The sequence below is a fragment of the Aquila chrysaetos genome, chromosome 12, assembly GCF_900496995.4.
Source record: "Aquila chrysaetos chrysaetos chromosome 12, bAquChr1.4, whole genome shotgun sequence".
NCBI classification, from domain to species: Eukaryota; Metazoa; Chordata; class Aves; order Accipitriformes; family Accipitridae; genus Aquila; species Aquila chrysaetos.
In genome coordinates, this window is record NC_044015.1 from 16,212,547 (window position 1) to 16,234,764 (window position 22,218).

Consider the following 22,218-nt stretch of genomic DNA (forward strand, 5'->3'; position numbering starts at 1 on the left):
ATTGAGCTTCATTGCAGAGAAGTTGTGATATAAGACTTAAATCTGAGAAAATAAGTTTCATGTGTTAATGCATGCAAGAATATAAATTTTTCACTCCTTGGAAAATACTTGCTTACCCCTGTAGGAAACATTTCCAAACATTAGCAACAAACATTTCAAATTTAGTTTGAACTTTTGAATATTTTTACTTTTAAATGAAAACCTAAACATCCTGACATGGAAATGAGAACTTCAAGTATGGAAACTGTTCATCCTATTTTAAGTTTAGTGAACAAATTTGAAGTGCCAGAATGTCATCAACTGACATTTTAATTTTTAAAAATCTAGTAAGAATTGACACGCATTGCACAAGTGTCGTGGTTTAACCCCAGCCAGCAACTAAGCACCACGCAGCCGCTCACTCACTCCCCCTCCACCCAGTGGGATGGGGGAGAAAATTGGGAAAAAGAAGCAAAACCCATGGGTTGAGATAAGAACAGTTTAATAGAACAGAAAAGAAGAAACTAATAATGATAATGATAACACTAATAAAATGACAACAGCAATAATGAAAGGATTGGAATGTACAAATGATGTGCAGTGCAATTGCTCACCACCAGCCGACCGGCACCCAGCAAGTCCCCGAGCAGTGATTCCCCGCCCCCACTTCCCAGTTCCTACACTAGATGGGATGTCACATGGTATGGAATACCCTGTTGGCCACTCTGGGTCAGGTGCCCTGGCTGTGTCCTGTGCCAACTTCTTGTGCCCCTCCAGCTTTCTCACTGGCTGGGCATGACAAGCTGAAAAATCCTTGACATCATTAGTCTAAACACTACTAGCAACAACTAAAAACATCAGTGTTATCAACATTCTTTTCATACTGAACTCAAAACATAGCACAGTACCAGCTACTAGGAAGACAGTTAACTCTAACCCAGCTGAAACTAGGACAACAAGGAAACACAATACAACACACAAGGGAATTAAATGAAAATGGTACTGGGGCAATAGAATTAGTACTTACATTTAAGAGGGTTTGTAGGAAATAGAACGATTAAGTGTAGAACAGATGGATGTTACCTAGCTCAGACTGTGGTTAGCACTTCAGAATCAACTCTCCAAGAATATGATCAACTACACATAACAGTTACTTTTATCATGCTTTTAGTAATTAAAAAAATAAAAATCTAAAAATGCATTTAATCTCTAGTTAAAGGAAAGGATTGAAATTCTAGCCTGTAGTAAATAAACATGTTCTTTTATAATAGCAATTTTTAGGTAAGTAACTTATAGGAATGCCTGCATCAAAGTCCTCTTACAAAAACCATGATTTAAAGTTACTGGCATTCTTTATATTCCTGTTTATGTGTAATTAATTACTAGTTTTAAGACCATATGTTTACTTTTGCCTATCTGTCCTTCAAGTCCTTCACATGAGATACATCTTTATTTTGTTAACTTTATTAAACTGTCAGAATTAGATCTGGAGTTTGCTGTTCTCCAATGAGAATATAATATACTGTGAATCTAACTTGTAAGAAAAGTTTCCAAGAAAAATCAAAGGTAAAAAATTGCATTAACTTTTAAAGTCAACCAAATGCTGATATTTGTATAAAGCTCAAAAAAAAACAGTTGAAATTTTTTTAAAGGGTTTGGGGTTTTTTTTAGTCTTCAGGGTGGGGTTTTTTACTATTTATTCCAGAAATGTGAAACAGTTAAGTTCTGCTACTTTCTTTCAAATCAAGTAAAATGTTAATTTAATGCCTGTTCAAAGGGAGTCTTAGAGCAGCACCAAATGCTACTGTCCTGGCAGCTTAGCATACTTTTGCTACAGGATGTCTGCTTATAAATAATAACAAAAAATAGGACCAATGGTTTACAAGATCTTAATATCATATTTCTAAATATTAAATTATTTCTGGATATTTCCTTTCACAATTATATTTCTGTTACCAAATCATTTTATGTCATTAGCAATTCCTCCCCAAACTGTGTTTTGTTAACATTTTAACGTTTCAGGTATGTTAACAGAAAGTTCTTAAACACAAATAAAAAGACATCAATTTTAAAAATTAACTAGACTGAATAAACCATAATAACATTAACACTACAGAGCAAATCATAACTCAGTGTTCGTATATGTGAAAGATATGAAAGCTAAAATCACATCAGAGTAATTTGAGTGACAAAGTTAGGGTATTTTATTGGTAAGTGGTGGTGTCTAGATGATTTTAAAGAGAGTAGAAATGGACCCTAGCCTTCAAAGAACATCTTAGTAGAGAAGAGCAAAGGACTTTTCCAAAAGTTAGGTGACTAACCATAAATAATTCTTAGTCACTAACTCTTCTGGGTTGTTTTGTTTGTTTGTAATATTATCTAATAACTTTAATAGGACTCATGGACAAACTATGAATATTTTATAAATTTTGATCCCAGTGACCCATTATTTTCTTGTCAACATTACTGACCACATTTCTCTAGTTATTTCCAGTAAATCTTTCTCTTTATACAAATAGTGCAGACCAGGACAAGATGTCCCTGGCTCACAGCTATGCCTATTTTAATCTATATTCAGATCTAGCTTCTAAATTATTATGTAGCTGAGCACAGGAGTTCCATTATGTTGTGTAAAACAGTGAACAGCAAAAAGAAAATCCAGTTGAAAATAGTTGTACGCTCTACTATTCTAGCCTCTGCCTTTAACGAAGAAGATACAGAGAGTATTTAGTCATTCTTGTGGGATTTTAGTCATCCCTGATTCAGTTAAACCATTTTGACAGATACATAATTAAGCTTCAGTGAGTTAAGTACTGTTTTTTCCAGCACTCTGAAAAAGTTATTTAGTATTATGATTATGTTTGGCAATTTGACAGCAAATACATATTTCAGGTATTCAAATATAATTATATATATTCTTAAGACTCAGGCAAAGATTTCAGCATGATAAGACTTTTGGTTTTGATCATGTAAAAATTGTTCCAAATAAGTGTATGTATGGAAATAAAATGTCAGAGAAATAAATTTCCTACTCCTGTACTTTGGCTGGAGTGGGTGTTCTGGTTTGTGATTGAAGAATTGTTTTTAATTGTCATGTCTTGTAGCTTTTACTTGTAATTTTTTCCTGAAACATGTATAAAATAGTCTTTGGGAACAGTGAATGATAGAATTTCCTAAGAATATGAATATTTTTTAATTACCTGAAAACTAAAAAAGTTTTCCTTATCAGCTATTGTAGTAATAGAGCAGATGATGCAAACATTTACACAAAGATGTACCTTTTATTGTTTAAAATGCTTAGTCTGCTGAGAATTTGACTATGTTTTCCTTGAGGGATAATCAGAACAATAAAATGAAATTAGTCAATAAAATTTTCTAATAGCTGTCTCTATCAAAAATGCAAAATCTGCCATGAGTAATGACAAATGCACAAGGACCATGATACCTGCTATCCATAGAAGACTGAATAGTTCACTGGAGGTTATTTACTGTGATTTATCACATGTAAGAAATTATTCAAGTATATTGTGGCTGATGGAGTAATCTCAACATGGCAGAGAATGCATGCTCCTGTTCTTTCCCCAGAAGCATTGTAATGACTTCAGAGTTTATATCAGTGAAAACTCTAGAAAAATACCACAAGCCTGAAAAGTACTGCTACTTGTGTTGTAATACTTCACATAAGAAATATGTTTGGTTTGCTAATGACATGTAATTTTTACTCTTGTTTTCAGCAGATAGGTAGATTTTGGATCCATTTTTTTTCTAGATCAAACAGAAGGCATCATCAGTTTTAATCCAGCTAGAAGGAAGATACTTAGAGTTAAAGAATGATTTAAAGAACAATGTGATAGCTGGGGATTTAATATTTGCAATGTGTGTTGTGATTTTCAGATCCTTAACTGCTCTAGAGGCTCAGGTGGTACTGATGGCCAAAGCCACTTCTGGTTTTTGAGTGTTTGGACATTTGTAACTATGCTTCCCAAAACCCAACCATTTAAGTATGCCTTTGGAATATTTCTACTGAGAAGCTGTATTTGGAACTACACTCAAAGATAATATGCAAGTCTGCCTAGTAGCAAAACAAGATTTCTTGAATATTTTAACAAATTTGGTGAAATCAATGGGCCCATAGGATCAAATCTGTTAATATTGACCTCTCACGGAGTAAGTCCTCTGTTCAAAAGTTTCAGACCCTCAGGTGTCAAATCTTGGCTGCCTACCTGTTGTATGAAAATACTATCAAGATGTAATTTTGAATGTTTTTTAAAGTGTGTGTGGGGTTTAAATTTAAAAATCAGATCTTATTATCATAAGAAAAATTATCTGAGCATCTAAAATGTGGAATATTTATTAAAATTTAAATTTTACTTTATTCCTTACATCCTTTCTGTTGACCCTTACAGCATTTTGGGAATCATTTAGGCAGTATTAAAGTTGGGCAGAAATAGAATCATAGAATGATTTGGGTTGGAAGGGATCTTAAAGATCATCTAGTTCCAGCCCCGCTGCCATGGGCAGGGACACCTTCCACCAGACCAGGTTGTTCAAAGCCCCATCCAACCTGGCCTTGAACACTTCCAGGGATGGGGCATCCACAACTCCTCTGGGCAACCAGTTCCAGTGCCTCACCACCCTCACAGTGAAGAACTTCTTCCCTACATCTAATCTAAATCTACCCTCTTTCAATTTAAAGCCATTACCCCTTGTCCAATCACTACATGCCCTTGTAAAAAGTCCCTCTCCAGCTTTCCTGTAGGCTCCCTTTAAGTACTGAAAGGCTGCTATAAGGTCTCCCCAGAACCTTCTCTTCTCCAGGCTGAACAACCCCAACTCTCTCAGCCTGTCTTCATAGGAGAGGTGTTCCAGCCCTCTGATCATCTCCGTGGCCCTCCTCTGGATCCACTTGAGCAGGTTCATGTTTTTCTTATGCTGGGGGCCCCAGAGCTGAACACAGCACTCCAGGTGGGGTCTCATGAGAGGGGAGTAGATGGGGAGAATCACCTCCCTTGGCCTGCTGGTCACACTTCTGTTGATGCAGCCCAGCATATGGTTGGCTTTCTGGGCTGTAAATACACATTGCTGGGTCATGTTGAGCTTAAATGTATTCTTATGGTTCAGAAATGAGTTGAGAAAGGCCACTACTGTTGTCATTATTATTAAATTACAACTTTTAAGACAAGTTAAAAACATGCAAAGGACATATGTAAGAGGAAATATCTGTTTCTGGTATTGACTCTTACTTGCAAGCTGGCAGCTAGGAAACAGGCATAGTACACATTTTTGGTAACTATTCCATGAATGACAAACATGGAAAGTGGTAAATGCTTTTGAAGCATTAATTTCCCTATATCATCTTAGGTGTTGGGCAGGAGTCCATGCTAGCTGTCGAATACAGATTTTCTTTAGGCAAAAGACAAAAAGAAGAGGACAAAAAGGAGGAGGAAAACTAATGAATGGAAAGGCAAGCACATAAAGAAGGAAGACAGAACAACAGCTTCAGCTGTCATGTTTCACCTCTTAGCCAAACCTGGGGAAGGTGGCCATGGGAGGTGTCGTGACAATTCTCACTCTAGTTGTGTTGGGATACTGGCCAGGATTAGACTGTTGAAATATCCATAATGTCTTCAGGAACCTAGAAGCTAAAGAAACAGTGCAAGTAGCAGAAGGGCTGCCATACATTTGTTTCAGTGTATTCTTATCCATTTACTGTCATAATTCCTTATTGAAATTCCCTTTTTTAAGGAGCAAAAGTGGTATGATAAGGAGAATATTACATTCTTTCATTACTTTCTCCATCTAAGCCTAATTTTCACTATACCAAATTTAGTTCATCAGCTTCTAGCCCACTCATTAGCTGGTCTAAGGCAGGTACAGTCAAGTTGCCTTTTTTTTAGTTGTTTTAGTCTTTTAACTTTTGCTGACTTAATAAAGAATTTTATTTAACCAGACTATTACTGCCCATGGCAATGTAGCTAATAGGCTTGTATGCAAAGTGTTTACTGTCATTATATTGGTAACTGCTGAGAACATGGCATTTCCTTTTCAATATTGCTAATGTTATTTCTTGGGGCATTTCTGCTCTTTGCTTTAACTGCTCAGTCAGGCAGATGTGCACTGTTCATCATGATAAAGAGGCATTATCTTTTAGTATTCCTGGCAATCTCTGTAATACAATAAAATCAAAATAAAGACCCAGCAGACAATTGAAGACATCTGTTATCCTCTAATGATTGGCATCTTGACTTACAGTCTGTCATTCTGCAATGACAAATTTTTCATTTACCAGCACACACTTCCACTGAACTTTATACCTGAAGTCCTTAATTTTATCAAATGTATTTTTGATACAGGGCATGTTTCAAAAGCAAACGAATCATGGATTTTTTTACATATTTATGATCCACTCAGATTTCTCTATACATTTTGTAAAACTCCCAACATAAGGTGGGACTTGTCTGTCTTTGTGCTTCAGCAATATGCTTGTTAAGGGTTCTTTTTCAGTGAGCAGTAGTGATTGAGATCTGGGAAAAAAGAGCTAATCTGAAAAACAGAAAATCAAAGTACAATATTTTTAGAACTTTTTAGATTTTTTTTTTTTTTTTTTAGAATTTTAGAGTATTTTCTCCATATTGTTTACATGCTGTTTCTGGAAATTTTAGTACTTGCTACCTGCCATTCTCCCACTGGTCTCCCTGAAAGTCCACACCAAGCCAAGTATTTGTAAGCTAAAAGGATCCAAATATTTTCATGGCTAATAAGAAGAGGGAAAAGAGTGTGTCAGATTGATTTTCTGGTTACTTGTTTGCTTGGGTTTTTTTAAATGTATGCATTTTTATCAGTCTTTACCAACAATTTCTAACAGGCATGTACATGAAGGGAGCCTATCCATTCCACTCATCTCTAATTGGCAATAGTATCCCATTATGATAGGATCAAGCCTCTATTGCGAATAAGAAGGTAAACACTTCTGAAATACTAATGGAATTTTAATTTATTTATCCCCACAAAAATATGAGGTTATAGGCTATGTTATTTGTTGGATGTGGGTTTCCAAATAAATCATTTAGTGAAAAAGAACAGATTAGAAACCATTGAAATTTTGTTCATAGATTTCCAGGTATCTTATCATCCACTCCTGTATTTCAGAAGAACTAACTTTTTAAAGTGCTGTTATGTTTTTACTGACTAACTTATAGAAATACATACCTGATCTATCAAAATGGTTCTTTATATCTTGGCTACTATGTTATTTCTAATATTTACTCTTTCATGAACACTGCAGAGAATACAGTGCCAATAATTGCTAGGCTTTAAAATTAGCTGAGTGCTCTGTTTTTAGATAAAGCATCCAGTTTCCCACATTGTGTAGGTATCATTGGAAAAAAATCAGGTCAACTATGTGAGCATTTAAATAGAAATTTAGGCACACATTATTAAATAATTATTTGGAAAATGTTGTTTTTCCCAATGAATAATTCCATTAACAGCCCAAAATTTTTTTGGAGGAAGACTCAAAATGTGGATAGATCATGTAAGAGAGTGGAATAGAAAATGACCAGAGATACACTATTAAAATGACTTTTTGCTTGCAGAGGGGAAATTAACCATTAACCTTCCATTGACCTAGGAGGGAAGCTAAGGTTGAAACCACAGCAATTTTTTTTAGACAACAGTTAAGTAAAAGGAGAGGATTCATAATACATTTTCCGACTCAAAGTTTTTACAGTAAAATCATAAAGAAACGGAACAGCCAGGCAGTAAAGGCAGATACGCAGTGAGATTAAACATAGTTACTAATGGACTGTGGACTAAAATTATCCAGAAACCCTTTGCAAAATTCATACTTCTTACAGCATTTATGTTAAAACTGGGGCTGTTTTGTTGTTATTTTTTCAGTTGGGGGATGAGAGACCTCATAAAATGTGAGGAGGTGTTTTGCCAAAAACAGGGGCAGAAAGGTACTGTTACAGAATAACTGGTGTAGAGAAGGGTGTGGTGTCAGGAGTGGATTTATGTCCCGATCCAATATCGGGGAGCGTTCTTAAATGATCCCGAGAGCGAGATTAAGACGCAAACGAGGTCAGATGCTGTACAACCTTGCAAGTTTTATTTCCTACAACAACTGATAATAGCGATAGGACAGAGGGAAGGAGAAAGGAAAAAGAGGCAGACCTAAGCAAGAAAACGGGAGAGAGAGAGAGCAAGACTAGTTACCACCACCACGAAGCCAGCAGCGTCCCGTTGACTCGGTCCTGATGCGGGTGATGGAGGGTCCAAGTCCGGGTTCCAGCCAAAGTTCCAGTCCCAAGAGCTGCAGGTGCTTCTTCAGTTGCCTTTTCAGTCTCTCCAGTGTCTTCCCCCATCTTGAGAGGGGAGTACGCAGTTCTTTTATTGTCCCGGTCCCCGGGATTTCCCCAAAAGGTCCGCCCCATGTTCTTTCATGGTTGCATGCCCAGGTATTCCCAGTGGTTTCCCAGCTTGGTAGGCACTGCTAACTTCGGGCGGATATGGTGGTTTCCACAGGGACTTTTTGCGCGTACTTCCCCACAGCGACAGAATGTGAAGGCTCTCTGCAGCAGCAATGTCGAGACCAACATTTCCAGCCAACACAGTCTCTTACAATTTAGGATTACAGTGATGAGAGTGAGAGATGTTTAGGAGCAGGCAAACAAGTGTAATCAGTGATGTTAAGGAAAACAAGCAATCAGTGAGGGCTGGTTTTAGTGGACTTTATCAAGGTCTGAATCAGAATCAGACTTCTCTGAAGAGTTACCCTGAAAAAGGAGAGAAGAGAAACTGCAATCATTGTTCTTACCTTATGTTAAAGATAAGTCTGGTAAGCACAATCTTTCTGTTTGTGTTAGCTCATTTCCCTGTATTGCTTACTTATAACAGAAACACATAGGCAAGTATAGCAGGAATTTTTTGCAAATGTGTTCCTGCTTGTTAAACTTGAGAATTGTTTTTCCCTTAGATACATAATGACTTTCCCAAGGGCTAAAGTACAGATCCAAATTGGATGCACTCTGTATACTCATCAAGAAATTTTGGCAAGAGGCCACCTGGGAGTTGTCCATAGTTACTGGAGTTTCTGCATTTCAGATTCCACATTAATGCTTTCTGGGTATATCTCATCTTTGGAAGCCTGCACTGCATGAGAAAACATATAATTTTGACAGAAATGCATTTTGCTTTTGTTCTCAAGGAATAATTTGCAGACTTTCCCTGTCCCTTGTGTGACATCTCAGAAAATCATGATGATTTTCTTTGAATGCTTTTCCTGGAAATGTAGTAAAAAGGAGTTTAATTAAGAAAAAGTGTCAGGGAGAAAATATTGACATATACTTAAAATTCTTGGGTTTATGTATGATAGTTTGACTATTTTTTAAGATGAAATAATTTTTATTTCATAACCTGAGAACAATGCAATAATGTAATATAGTTGTAGAATGGTTTGCTAGAAAGTATTCATATATAGTGACTACTGCTTTTAATTAATTTTAAATATTTATTTTATTTACTTTCTTGAGCTCATATTAGTATACTTCATTTTATACTATGTTTAAATAGCATCTGATATCTGAGAGCTATAGACTGTAAAGAGATTTAACTTGCAGTTCATTTATTCTTTGGAATGTGCTATGAACCCAAACATAGGCCTATAAAACAATAAACAATTGAGTATTGTGTTCAGAGGACATTCTCTATATTGTTAATAGCTGTTGATATTACTTGTAGACCAGTTTTAAGGGAAATAACATAGAGTCTGCTATTAATTTAGATAGGCAAATGAATCAAAAGAGAAATAACCAGTTTACAGTGAATCACGCTAGATGCTTCAGATTGTAAGTGGATAAACACGTTATTAAAAACTGATAAAATAGGGAAACAACAAGAATGTCACAAATCAAACCAGCTTCATTTTTGGTAATCCAGATACATTGTGTCTGAAAGGTATGAGGTGCTTGTTGTTCTGAAATGTCTATGTAACAGCAGAAATCAGTGTCCAAACCAAAGGTGCTCAGCTCTGCTCTGCTAAGTAGTTCAGGAAAAGCATCATGCCAAAAGAATCCTGCTGTGCTAAAATAGTTTCAGGTGAAGAACATATTCCTAACTCAAGGCACCATACAGCTGATGGGTTATTTGAACAAGTGAAATCCGATTGTCTTCACAGAAAAAATCTGTCTGCTAAATAAATTAACAGCGTCATCCATAACATCACTAGTCTTCCTTCATAACACTTAGTTTATAAATTCCACTTCTTTTTGTTCAATTGGGTTGCGTGGTATAACTGTAGGACAAAACAACTAATTTACAAAACATAATTATGAACTACTACTGGGATCTGAGGTGCTGATAGTTTTGTTTTATGGTTATTGAAACTAGAATATAGCACCTTGTTTCTGTATCTGCTGTGAAGTTCCCAAGTCTGATTTATTAGCCTTTTTATATAGGCTATCTGGTGTTTTTAATTTGGGCTAATCTGAACATTCACAGAGTTCACATCATACTCATTTTATTGAATTTGAAAATTTCTGGTTATTAAAAAAAAAGGTCCTTCTTTTCCTCATAGTTTTAGACAAAATTGGGAGAGAAGTTGAAAAAACCTTAAAAACATTCCTCATTTCTGTCCTCATCTCAGTTAGAATTGTAGCAGACCAAAAATCTTTTACGATAGAAATAATTCTAAATGATTTTTGCTATGAAATAGAGGGAAATCAATTAAGAGTACCATTTTAGTCCATAGTTCAGTGCAAATGTTTTATTTCTATTAGTACTAGAAAATAGTTTTGAGCTTTTTTTCTTTTAAAGAATACAGAATTTAAAGAGGTTTTATTGTTTTGTTGTAGTAACTACCGAAATGAAACTTCAGATTAGAGAAAAAAGTGTAGTGTTTTTGTTGCTTTGTTTTGGTGGGCTTTTTTTTAGCAGAACACCACAACCGTGAAGATAGGACTCCATGTACTTATACCTGCATTAAGTTGTTTCATTTTGTATGAAAATATAGTCATATATAGATAAAGGGAATATGCAAAGACCTAAAACCTGAGGATTTTAAAATCTATATTTCTGTTTTCCCAGAGTCCTAAAGGACATTATAGTCTCATTAACTTTGTTTATTTTTTCCTCGAGACTTTGAAGCCATGTTTCTTTGTTAGAATTATTTGCTGTATTTTATTGCAGAATGGATAGTAAATGACACCTTTTTGCCCTGTGGTCAGCATTGCTACCAAAAGATATTTTCAGGGGAGGGACACCACACACTTGAAAGATTTTTTTCATTTGGATTCTTTCATGTGCCTGTGATCCTTAAAAAAAAAAAATTTCCCTGATATATAATGTATTCTAGTCATGATGCTTTAGCATGTCTAATGTCAAAATTTCTGTTGATTTCAGAATGAGCAAGACTTTGCTATGGTGCAATTCCAAGCTATATAGACAGAAATGAAGAAAAGAAGGAGGTAAGAGAAGGACCAGATATTAAAGCTCCACACCCACAGAAGATTGTATTTATGTTTTTCCGCTCCAGGCTTACAGAAACACAGGGAAGATAAATATACTTTTTCATCTGATGGCTTAAATATATTATAGCCACTCAGAACAGCCTTTTTAAATTTATTTTGGCTTTCCATTATCAAGTCTGCATGCGTGCTTGTGCTTCAGTGTGTATATGCTTTAGAGTTAGGATTGAAAAAAAACCACCCAAACCCTCTCCCCTCTAATTCTTATTATATGACTCTTCTTAGGGACATACATCTTTAAAAAAGGCTTACTTCAACATCTTGGACTCAGCTAAAATTTAAACTTTTAAAAATGGCATTTGGGTCTTCTCCAAGTATTTACTTGTCTTCCCAAATTTTATTCTAACATCCTCTACAGGAATACTTTTTTTTTTTTTTTTTTTTTTTTGAGATGTTTCCTTTTGGCTTTGATTATATGCACTGCAAAGAAAGAAGTTTCTGCTGACTTTATCTAGGTTAGAAAACTGTGACTTTTCTTAAAGCACATTGCATTCTCCCTTATGTCTGACATGCTCCATATGTTGATGTTCTCAAATAGGGCCAACTGGGGAAAAAGCCCACTTCCTTTTCTGGAAAAAGTCTATTTTTGGAGAAAAAGTAATCCTCCCATAATTCCTCCTCTTTGTCAATGACAAAGTAGTAGAAGACTCATCTAGGATATGCAAAACCAAGGTTCATTTGTTTGGCCTGCAGATTCAGTTTCTTCTTGAAGCTATTCTCTTTAAGTATGTATTGGGGCAGGGCAGCTGATATTGCAGATTGTTTTGGCAGCTGAGGCAGTCTAACAGTTCACGGTGTCTGAAGATGCACAAGCCTTGCTCTTGACCATACACTTCCCCCTTTGCTGGTTCTGGTGGTTACCTGGCCCAGTTGTGCACCTTTTAGGTCACTAACTGGAAGCAAACCACTTTTCCCTCATTTGCCAATCTGCTGATTCAGCAAAATAAACTGGCTTACCAAGAGGGTGGGTGAGTCTCAGAGATAACTGAAGGAAAACAGAAACATATGTGGGGCGAGTTAGATTTACTCAGTTATTTTAGAGAGCCATGCTTGCCTGTGTATACTGGTGCTTAGTGTTTGGGTTTTTTCCCCAGCAACTAAGATAGGCTCATTCAGATTCCATCTGTGCCTAAGACCAAATACTTTGACCTGACTTACCCTGTATCACAAGGCTGTTGGCTGCTGTGTGGTAAGTGTGTTTTCTCTCTCTCATTTTCATTTAGAAAATATATAGTCATCTTTTCTCCCATGAGAATATTTCCAGAAAAAAATCTGGAACTTGTATTTTCTGAGGGGGCAGGGGGGGAAGGCACAGTTGGAAAATTCTCCAATTTGCTGTTGGTAGATTGCCATTCATTTTTTTGCCAAATCGCTACGGAAAAGGGAATAGCTACCTACAAAGTTATTTTCCTAGCCTGTGCAGTTGCACACTTATATAACATACCGTGCAAAAGGAGAAAAAGTGGATGTATCTGCTCAGAATACTGTGCAATGTTTGAAGAACTAACTCCTGTCATGATCTTTTTTACTTTGCATTCATGGGATTCACTATAAATACCACATGAAACATAAGAAACACTTCTGGTTTTGGTGGCTTACCACTTGCCTTTTAGAAAATTCTGGTTTATAAACCTGCGCTTTCCCTAATGAGGTATATTACAAGTGGAAAGCTCTATTGATGGGAACACTATAAAACATTGTGACTGTTCTTGCAAAAGTCACTATACCCATGATAAACACTGCAATTCTGCTTTTTAACAACAGCATTTGAGAAATATCACAAAACCTTGTGTGAGTGTGTATACACAATAGTAATATTATGTTGGGGTTTTTTAATATGTCTGTTGATTAAGCTGTGCTCTGGAATTTTTCCTGAAGACTTTGCATCTCTCATAACAATAGTCCCAGGTTATGAGATAGGACGTTGTGTTTGGGAAAAAAAGAGGTTGGACAGCCTTCTTATTTTTGATTGTCAAAAGTAATGTAATTAGCACTGGGTAAATGAATATTGTTTGTGTGGTTTAGTACATAGTAAGTAATTATATCTGACAAACAGAAAAAGTACAATTTCAGATCTCATACACATATAACCTACAGTTATTTAACACACAGAACATTTAAAGTTTTGCTGTACAGGAACAGAGATTTGTAATGCTTTTTATTCTTTCCCCCCAAAAAGAAAATCTTGAGAATTATAGTTGGTTTGTTTTTTATTGCAGTATGAACTGAAAAAGATCTTGTTACCTCTGTAGACTGAGAGCAGTTACATATCATTGCAGGAGGGAATTGTTTTCACAAACTAGTGTCTTATTTATGATATATAATACACCATTTTACCTAAATCCAGGAGTTGCTAATTCTTCTTATATGCCAGCTACTAAGAATCATCTGTCAGTAGTTTATAACCACATCTGTGAGTCACTGGACCACAGCGGTAGCTTGCAATATCACTTTTCAGTGATTAACAGGTATTCTAGCAAGTTTTTTCATTGCATTTTACAAAATCTGTGGTTGCTGCAGAAATTATTGCACATTGAGACAGTATATTTTTGCACTACAGAAAGAGTGAAGAATATGAACTACTAGATGTTTACTTTATTTCAGCATTCTGAAAATGAACCTCACTTCTTCATCAGTGTACTATGCCAAGGGATCCTATTACATTAGGTTTGATAAATAAAGAGCATTAAGGATTGCACTGGCTGTGTAAGAGACCTGTTTGACAGTGAAAGATTTTAAAATGCCTACTTCACACAGAAAAAAATGAATACAAGCCCATTTTATGTGCCAGGTGACAAGCTATAATGATTAATAAACCTATTTAAATGAATAATTGTCCTATGTGCTATACCAGCTTATGTTGTACAATAGCTGTATATGCAGCAGCTGGCAAATCTCTTCTACAGAGATGTAAAAGATGAGAATTGGTAAAGATAACAAATAACAGTTGAGCCAGGCCAAGCTAAGCCTACACTGCATTTTCAATGACCTCAGTGGAGTTCAGAGAACTTAATTGGCATCTCAAAATTTCATACACCCTCCTCCCAACTTTATTTCCATGTCTTCTATGAATCACACTGTAGAGTATCATGTTTAAAGAGCTAAATTAATCCCAGTGAAACAAATGTATAGCCAAATTTTTGTTGTTCTGTATGAGATCTTAAGTCATCTGATTCTACTTTTGCTTAATAAAGAAGGAATTAATGTGGCTAGCGTAGTTGTAACAGAATTGCAGTTTGTGATACACACTTTTATTTCTATTTTACTTTTCATTTCTCCAGCACTGTGATAGGAATTGCTTACTTATTGCATAGGCAATTGTCACAGGGCAGGTGGGATCATCAATTAGTAGTGACATAGCAAATAGACCTGTGTCTCCCCAGGTTTAATCAGATGTAACTCTATCACAGCCACATGCAGGTGGGTGTTTGTGAGTATTTCTCTTCATTTTTGCATTGTAGGTCTCTATATCCTCAGTTACAACAAGTGTTCTACTTAATATATTTTATAGCATGGCTATGCATCTTCTAAAAGGTTCTTTAGTATTTTTGTTGGCTCTTTATTAATTTTGTTGCTATCACAAATTTAATCTGACAAAAAGCTGTTGAATCCTTGGTAACTGCCAATTTGCTCATTTGGCAATAGTAGAAGTATTTTAATTATTATTAATATTTGTGGATGAAGGATCCAGAAATATATTGCTTTTTTATCTCTGTAGTTATAATGTTAAAAACAATTGTGGAACAAAAGAGTTGTCATTGGTGTTGATTTCCATTGTAGTAAGAACATTATACATACACACTACAGTCTTGGTCTCAGAATAATTTATGAAAAAATAGTAATTTGGCCAAATTCTTCAAGTTGACTCCTATGGGGACACACAGAGAACAAACACATTTCCATTATATTAACATTGTGCCAGCATAAACAAGAGCATTTTATAACTTATTTTCCGCGCTCACTGTAATTGTTTATAATGAACAGCAGCGGCTTGAGGAGGAAGCTAAATTGTTGAATTGGCATTTCAAGCTCACTTTAAACTAGCTCTGGTCTTTTGCTGCTTCAAATGTGCTAATATTTTAATAACAGAGCTTACATGGCTCAGGCCTTTTCTGAAGGGACATTTGTGATTGACCAAGTTGTAAAGAAGCACCCTTTCTACTCAGCTGTCACCTAGAGTATAATCAAGCAAGTTCACAGTCGGTATAATCATTGCATTCTTTCTTTACCTGGTCTACAGCAAAAGCCCCCAAATCCCTTACCCTTTCCCTGACCCTTGTAGGTGGGATCCTTTTCAGTGAGCAGGTACTCCTCTGGCTTCATGCAGCTCTTTGAGGAGATACAGCCAAGACATTGAGAAAGCACTGATTAATGAGTTTCTGCAAATAGTTTGTTCCATGACTTTAGGATTTGTGGTAGTGCCCTCTTGGGCTGTTTTCCTTGTTACTAGTGAGAATCTATATTGTATAATGTGGTGTTTATCTTTTGCATGATTTACTGTCTCACTAAGTTCTTTTCTAAGAAGTTTTAAATATGTGAAAAAATCATTTGGCTCCTTGATAAATGTTAGTTTGCCTTTTAGCTTTTGTAACCTCTGACAGAGCTCAGACAAGCTCACCAGACTGTGATGCCTCGTTTTTGTGAGACTGTCTCTTGTTTAGGTTGAAGTCACCATGTTTTAGTGACTCTGTGTTAGATAATCTTACAAAACCATGTCCATAACGCAGTCAGGTCATTGGAACTGTTAAATTACTGTTCACCTTCTCCATTTGAAATTGTAGGTGAAGATTTAAAACTTTTCTTTTTTGATATCTTTTTAATACGCTTTTTTTTAAAAGATCATGGGTCAAGATAAAGACAGGGAGGTGGCTTGCCAATTACTGTTGTTGGGCAAAACAGACTGAACTTGGGGAAAATCAATTTATTGTGACTTAAAATAGATTTGCATAGTGAGAATGAAAAATACAGATATTAAAACATCTTTCCTCCCTGCCCATTCCTTCACTCCTTCATTCTGGTTTCCTCTGCCCCCACCCCGAGATTAGAGTTTATTTACTCACAAATAAGTCTCTTAAGTATATAAAATAGGGCATGTTCTTTTTTTTGTGAGTACAGTGATTTTTACCAAAGAGACTTCAATGGAATTTAGTAGCACATGAAGCTTATCATAGAGAAATGTCATTAGACTAAGTTTCTAGCCCTCCCTCAATCACTGCAAAATTGCTACTATTTCACTTTGTATATTGCATTCTGATGAATTGCTTTAATAATTAATTGCTTTGTACTTTATTTGAGTTAGAGAGAGAGAATGAGTTTATAACCTTATGACACTCTCCTTGAAATCCATGCCAAAGTTAGTAATTTTACTGTTATAGAACAACAGAAACAGGTAGTAGAATCTGAGTCTCTGAACTGTTTAAAAGGAACCACTAAATCTTTTGAAATGTACATCTATTATTAACTCACTAATTAAACCAATGTTTTCTTAGGGCTTAATTCAAAATCCTTTTAAATTGATGTAAGGATTTCCACGTTTAGGTTAAGGTCACAACCACTGTTGTGATAAACAACCCCCAAATAACTATTTTTTTTCTTGGCTTCACTTGTATAAAGTAAAACTATCATAAGTACATTTAATATCTCTAAAAATACTTTCAAATGCAACTTCCTAGCAAAGGCTGTAAAACCTAATGCAAAGAGAGAAAGAATAACAGTAAATGGCCAGTGAGCCTGTGATGCCATTACAGAATATCTTTCCTATCATTCAAAAGCACCTTTTCATTCTTTGAGGCCTTTTGGCAACAACAACAAAGACAACTAGAAAATAATCTTCAGATAACATGTCCCTGAGGCGATGCAGAGTGCAGTCTGCAGAAAGCAATGTAATAGCTTTCTTAAAAGGTTTTGTTTCAAAAACATACTTATAATTGTGTGAACCAGCACGCATAGTATGCTGCGAACAGCACAGGCTCTTTCACTCTTGATGTTATTGCCCTTTCAGGTTTTCAAGGATTGATGAGATAGGCATATCATAACCTGTCCAAGCTTTTTCTGTAGATTTCTGAATATACTGAAAACATATGTTTTTATTCAGAGACAAAGCTGAACTTCCTCCTGTTTCTTTTCCACAATCTAAGATTCTTGCATTTTCTTTTTGTCTAGTTTTGTTATTTAATTTTAACAAATTTTAGTGTGGGATAAGGAAGTCTGTCTTTTTCTTATACATACAAAGTGCACCCTCTCCATGCTCATGCTGTTTTTTTGTCCCTTCTGAAAAAAAAATTCTTACTGCAGGATTTCCCATTTCTGATTCAGTGAACGGAAAATTGTGTGGAAATCTATGTTGTGGGGTCATGAGAGGCAGAATACAAAGGATAGCCTAATAAAGATTTATATGAGAGTATATAGCTTGTGAGGGCTTCTCTCTCTCTTGGTGTTACTTGCTCTGTTTGCCTTAGATCACACTGGGGAAAAAGAATGCCCTCATTTTATATTAGGTTGTGTTGTGCACTTAAGTAGAATATGTGTTATTTTAGCAGACACATTCTAGCGAGCTAATAGCATTTTTCAGTGCTTGCAAGGGACATGGATTTTTTTTTTTTCTTAAAGTCCTGCCATTTAATTTAAAGTATCGTTCTCTTTCCTGAGGTACACCTAAAGTGACACTAAGGGATTTTATATTTACTGTTTTATAGAGAAAATTTTGCTGAGTTTTAATGTGCTATGAGTTTTAGTGTAATATGCAACTTTTCTTAAATGTGGGCTCTTGGGATAAAGAAGGTTCTTCTGATCTGGTAAACTTTCTTGGTCAAATTATAACAGTGATGGCACCACTACTTCCCTGGTCCCTTCAGTTTGTTTGCAGATTTAACAGTGGTTCTAACTTAGTTCATGATTCTAACCTGATTTAAGGTAATGAATTTTAAAAAAAGTAAAAGGACCACACTTATGAAACTTGACAGATGCAGACAAACAGTTCTCTTGCATAAGAACATAAGCTTATTGTTTATATCAGTTTTCAGAGTTAGAACTACCCTTTGATATTAGCTGATAACCTGCTGTGGATTTCCTGATCTCTCATGACCCTGTAGTAACTATATATCATTTTTATCTGGAGTTGATGGAAAAATATCAATTTACATTCAGTCAGGCCTGGAGCAGAAAAAAAGGTCACTTGACTTCTCATACCATCTCGTTTTCCTGTTATTTTGATGATCATGGACTCATAAAATACAGAGGAATGGCCAATTCACTGGCTTTTTTTCAAGGAGTAAGGTACTATTTGATGTGAACCAGAGTAGAAAAATAACACAAAGGCATGCAAAAAAGCAATAAAATAATATTTAAGAGGATGTCCATAAAAGATAAAAGATATGTAGTTTTATGTATCAGAATGCTAACAGTGTGATTAAAACAGTAAAGGTCTTTGTTTTGTGACATTGTTTTCTGTTTATTAAACTAAAATGTAAATCTTGTCATTAGTGGGAAGAAAATGCAGGAGGGAGTTGGTAGTTCAGTCTATAAATTGAAACTTTTCAAGGTTGTATCCAGGTCTTCAAATCAGTGTTTGCAACAGATACAGCATGCAGCCCAGCAAAAATCAATAACATTAATAGATCATGTTATTCAAAATTATGGGAATGCCAATTAAGTCAATAAATAAACACAATGAGATGCTGTCAATGAGAGATCTTGAAAGGAAATAAAAATGACTGAGATGGGAGAATGTAGGTTATAGGAAAAAAGCAAGAATTCAGTCACAAAGGCAATGTCACACTGATTAATAATCAAGGAACATTTGGATAAAGAACATAGAAGAGAGGACTACAAATCTGCAGCCCAGTCCAGACTGTTCTAAAAGATGTCTTCAGAAGTTAATTTATACGGGTGATTTACACTTGAGTTTTAAAATGACACAAAGTATTAAAGATTATTTACAAGATGACTATGACATAACTTGTCATTGTGGAGAATGATAAGCAAAAAAATATTATTCTAGGAAGAAGGACATTTCACTCAGGCAAAAACGCATACCATGGTAAAGTGCAAGTACAAGAGGTACTGTTTAAAATATGGTCCTGTGATGTTTCTGAGAGAATTGGAAAAGAAGGAATGCTTGAACCTTGAATACCTCTGCTTTTGCTCCCTGCTAGATTTCACTTTGGTATCTAGAGATAACATCTCTTATGACTGCAGCTTAGGCAGAGATATTCTAGGTTCTGCATCATCTGAACACTTGTCAGATGGAGAATGTCTGTGCCTGCCCCTCCTTGGCTATATTAGTATTTCTCTTTGAATTTTTCTGAGCATCATAATCCTTCCTTTAGTTTTTATGGATCTACCTTTTGAATGCAGTTCCACAGATTTGTAGTGTGAAGTCAGGCCTGTGTGGCTGAGAACATAGTGTTTTCCTAATCCTTTTTCTTTTTTTTCTCTCTGACTGCGTCAGCTGGTATGTTTCTTCCCTCTCTGTTTAGTGGAGACTTAATTTCTTGTCTGTTTGATTCAGTAGGTACTCAGATTCAGCAATCTAAGCAAATGTAATTTTGATCAGTTACATTTTTCCCTTTTCTGTGGAGAAGACTTTTTACCCATCTTCTTTCAGTGGTGGCCAGTGGGTTAGGAGAGGTTATGCAGGAAAAGTTCAATGAGGGCTTACTATTTTAAATCAAAGAAACTTTTCTAATGAGCTAGCACCAGAAAATTTACCATGTCAAACAACTCTCTCCATTCAATGAGAAAAATGTTGTCATTCAAATGCAAAACATAAAGTAGAATCTGGCATTTTTCAGTACCTGAACATCTTACAAAACAGTATTTGGGAAATATTACTTTGCAATCCAGTTGCTTGTTAATTTTCTCTAAGGACTTTTGCTACTCGTTAAGTGTAGTATTTTTAGTTTACCTCTGGACCTACTCACAGTCTCAAGTACAGTTTGTGTAATGTAAATACAGGTTATCAAAGAATGCTTTGGTTTTGATACTGTAACTCTTTTACTCTTCCAACCTGTATGAATTTTATTCAAATGTTGTAAAAAGGCCCTGGAAAATACTTGGCTTTGAGACCATATCAAACAAACCTCTTGCAGCATCACTGTTTTCTGTATAATATCTTATCTTTACATGGTTTAAAAACGTGTCTTTTGTATCTTTCTTTCTATCTATCTTCATTTAACTATTGGGTCTCAGAGTTCTTGGCAGAATATCTAAGAGAGTGATTTTCATTTCTGAGAGCACATCTCAAGTAATGGAAAGTATTATGTTCTTATGTTGTATAGGAAATCTGTCTCACAGCAAGGCTGGAGAGACCTGGAAAGTTACATCTGAGTGATCCAAAAGTAGCATTGAAATGCTATTTTAGCACTCCAGGAAGATGAAAGAGCTTTTTACTTTCTTGCTACTATTATAATTTCAGAGTGACAAGTGATAAAAGCAGCATTGGACTGAGTGCCTCCCACAGTTTTTAACAGCATATCCGAATCATATGTAATACTTTCTTTATTGATAGGAGTACAGAAGTTGTTCATTCTAAAAATTGGAATTTTGGAGGTTATGGTTGCATGTGTAACTTGATGTGCACAAAGGATACAGCAATTAGCTGTAGAGACATCGATAACATACATAGATCCCTTTATTCACAGCTATTTGAATGTCAGTTAGTTTGAACAGATAAACAAAGATAATGACTAACTGTCAGTCGAAGTGTTTAGAAGGCAGGTAGTGTGACAGAAGATGACAAGTAAGGAAGGCAATGAGCTAAAGCATGAGGGAGAAAAAAAAGACATAAAAATTTCTGAGTATACTGACACCAACTGACTTTGAAGTACATTTTGAAGTGCATACTAACACAATGAATATATGGAACAAAGACCACTCAAGTTATAAAAGCATGAATATACTTCTTCATTGAAAGTATTTGAAATCAAATTTTGCCCCTTTTTTTAGGGGCTTAGCAGCCTTTTTGTTTTTCCTCTAACGTATTGTATACCATCTGCTATTGTTTGTCCTTTTGTTCATAAGACATACTGATAAAGCAGACCTTTTAAGCAGTTTTAGTCTTAAATAAAGACTTTAAAGTAAAAGTGAAAATTGTGGCCTACATTTGGTGAAACAAAACAGATTTTCTCAGACAGTTGGTTGGATAAACAAGCTACAGTGTTTAGTATAATTTTAAATATGTATTTCAGGTTCCAGCACTGGAATTTAATAATGAATCTGAAAGTTCCTCCTTTTGCTACACAGGGTGTTTCTAACATGTCACCATATGAGGTTTTTTTGGCTTCTTACAAATCATTCCAAAGATATCCACCACTGTAAGAGAAAAAGTTGGGCTTATCAGTATTGAAAGTTTTAACTTCTCCCCCCTCCAAAAAAAAATGTTTCTATTGGTGACCATCTATTCTGTCTTCAGAACAGGCATAATGTGGAGCTGAGCATAACAAGTGGATTTATATATTTTTTTTTTAATAAAAAGTTTACACTTATATTTTATTGGGCTTTCTTTAAAACCTGTGCCATTTAATTGTTTTATAATCTGCAATGCTCCTCACAAGAGACTTGTCCCAGTCTGCCCTTGAGAATAATAAAGATAACACAGAGATGAGATGGGCCAGTTCTCAAAGAAGTCTGGATATGGGACAGCGATAAAACCTGAGATACAGATACCTTTAGTATAGGCATTTGGTGCTCACTGCCATGTCCCGTACTGTGTACT

General features: G+C 35.5%; 1 long non-coding RNA gene across 1 annotated transcript in view; it reads left to right on the top strand.

Moving 5' to 3' along the window:
- LOC121233715 overlaps positions 1-22,218 on the top strand; it is a 298,298-nt gene that overhangs the window by 19,336 nt on the left and 256,744 nt on the right. The window contains exons 2-3 of the long non-coding RNA XR_005933720.1: positions 11,380-11,444; positions 12,599-12,693. This is a non-coding gene — a long non-coding RNA (uncharacterized LOC121233715). The remainder of the gene's footprint in view (positions 1-11,379; positions 11,445-12,598; positions 12,694-22,218) is intronic.